The 2,625-nt window shown below is 35.7% G+C and overlaps 1 protein-coding gene across 1 annotated transcript in view; it reads right to left on the reverse strand.

Moving 5' to 3' along the window:
- Nucleotides 1-2,121, reverse strand: part of AKAP9 (A-kinase anchoring protein 9) — a 158,071-nt gene extending 155,950 nt beyond the window's left edge. The window contains exon 1 of the mRNA XM_019634580.1: nucleotides 2,117-2,121. The gene's annotated coding sequence lies outside the window, so the exon portion shown is untranslated. The remainder of the gene's footprint in view (nucleotides 1-2,116) is intronic.
- Nucleotides 2,122-2,625: the final 504 nt, after the last annotated feature.

Consider the following 2,625-nt stretch of genomic DNA (forward strand, 5'->3'; position numbering starts at 1 on the left):
AAGTCAATGAGATACAGGACTTGTGTACCCAACACTACTTGTGAGCAAACATTACAGTACTGTTGGCTTTCTTGGGAGGAAAAAATTTTTCTTAAATTGTTATGATTAAAATTTTAACTTAAAAATTCAACTGGAATAAAATGTATCTAAACCATTATATTTTCATCTTTCTTATTAACTGATCAATATTCTAAGTATTTAGTATTTTCTATAGAGTACTATGTAGTCTTTACAGTTCTCGAAGAAAGTCTTAAAAATAAATCAAGGTTCCTGCCATGTATTCTATTGACCTGAAGGTGTTTGATGGGAAAGTGCTATGAAAAGAGTAAAACAACAACAAAAACAGGTTCCTGAGGGTCTTCATTCCTGGGGCTAAGTGAATTAGAAATTGAGGGATATGCAATGCTTAAGCAGTTGAATCTCAAGTGATTTGCAAGACAACTATACCATTTACAACACATCAACTTGGTCCTAGACTTTTGGTTTAAGTAGAAATTTGAAAGCAGGACAGATACTTTTCCCTAGTTCTGATTTGGGACTCTATTTTGGAATTGCACATTAACCTAAACCCAGAACACACGCCAAAACTTATCAGTAACCACAATCATTCATAGGAATGTTATGGCACAAGCCCTGGAGACCAAGTTTTGCCTCTGTTACTCAGCTGCCTAAGTAGTTAAGGGCTGTAGTCCCCAAAACAAACGAAAAAGTAAAATCCACAGAATGGAACAGAATATAAGTAGGTAAGCTAAATCACCTTAAGAAAACAGGAGTCCCAGGCCAAGGGGAAGATAGAATCCCTCTACTTTAGGAAACAGACCTGAGAGAATGGAGAATAATATACTTCCTGACTGTGACTATTACACCATGCAAAGTCAGTAGATTAAGATAATGTGAATAAGCTTGGAATCAAATGCCCTTGTCTAGGGGACAAGACAGTTTCAACTATCAACATAGTGTTCTAGTCACACAGCTACTTTGATGAAACTACTACTCAGAAGGATTCATTCAAAGAAAAAAAAAGGGGGGAGAAATTAAAGTATATATGTAATGAAAAAAAGAGACTGATCAAATTCTTGCTAACATTCAAATAAAGAAAGGTTGGTATTCCCCCTAAATAAATAAATTCCTTGAATTTTAAATAATCTCAAATTATTCTGTCAAGAAAATATAATAAATAAAATCAAACCCAATTTCAAGCCTCTTCTAACCTAGGCCTGGGCTGTTTTTCTACTTTCCTCCTGGAAAGACTCCCTTTCAAAGACTACTGTTTTCTAGTTAAACTATTTTTTGCTCCCTGTATATTTTCAACATGTATTAGCCTATATCTTGAGGCACACTCTACTCTCTGTCTAAACTGTCTCCCTTATTTCTATCAGTTCAGCGTCATAATTTATTCACTTATTTATCAAATAAGTATTGAGTAGCTGCTATGTGCCACACATTATACCAACTGCTAAGGAAAAAAAATACAAGTAAAACGGGATTGTTCCAATTTACAGACCTATTTCATACATCACCTATTCCCTAAAGCCTACCCTGAATCATTTCCTTTATGAAGCCAGATCTACTTAGAACTTTCAACACACCTTTTTACCTACACTTATCCTTGTTTTATTGTGTTTTGTGTAAATGCCCTGCTAAATCATGAGGTCCAGTGAAGAAAAGGGCACATTTTGAGCATCACTATATCTTGCAAAGGCCTGGTACAAAACAGTGTTTTGTAAACATCTACATAAAATTTTTAAATTACCTTCGTTGTAAAGTATGTCCATTTCATAATTTCAATATCTTAAATTTGTATATTTCCTATTTTCCTAAGAGCACAGTCTCTGAAGTCAGACTACCTAGGTTTGAAATCTGGTTCTACTAACTTATCACCTGTGTACCTGGGCAAATTGCTTCATCTTGCTTTGCCCTGGTGTCCTCATCTGTAAAACGAAGGTGATAATGGTTCCTCTGCCTCATAAGGTAGTTGTAATAATTCAATGAGTTAGTATGTATGTGTAAAATGCTTTGAATCCTGCCTGGTACCAAGTGAACAAAAATAAATGCTAGCTACGGTAATACTTTTATTATTAACCAAACAATACTCTTGTCTTTGTAATTCCTCAACCTCTTGCAGAAGAGCCTCCTAAGTTTATAAAAAGTACTGTGTTATATGTATAGTCTGTCCCTGTTATTCACAAATTCTGTATTTGCGAATTTACCTACTTGCTAAAATTTCTTTTTAACCCCGAAATCAATACTTGCAGTCATTTTCAGAAGTGCGTACAGTGTCAAAAAACTTGAGGTGCAGGCCATGTGTATCTCCAGCTGATGATGACAAACAAGGCACCACATTCTGCCTTCCTGTTTCACCTCTCTTGCTGAGAGGACGATGGAGAGGATGGAGATCCTGTAGTGCAGGAAATTCTGACTCTGGGCCAGTTAGACTGGGTTTGAATCCCAACTCTGGCAACTCTTAGTGGGGCAGCCTCAGGCAAATCATTAACACTTCTGAGCCTCATTTTCTCTTTTGAAAAATAAATAAAACATAATCTACCAGGATGAGTTGTTTTTAGGATTTAAGATTATAATCTGTGAGTTACGTACATGTGAGTATCCCCAAAGAACACTTATTTG

Source organism: Hipposideros armiger, unplaced genomic scaffold (genome assembly GCF_001890085.2).
Source record: "Hipposideros armiger isolate ML-2016 unplaced genomic scaffold, ASM189008v1 scaffold_1749, whole genome shotgun sequence".
Lineage (NCBI taxonomy): Eukaryota > Metazoa > Chordata > Mammalia > Chiroptera > Hipposideridae > Hipposideros > Hipposideros armiger.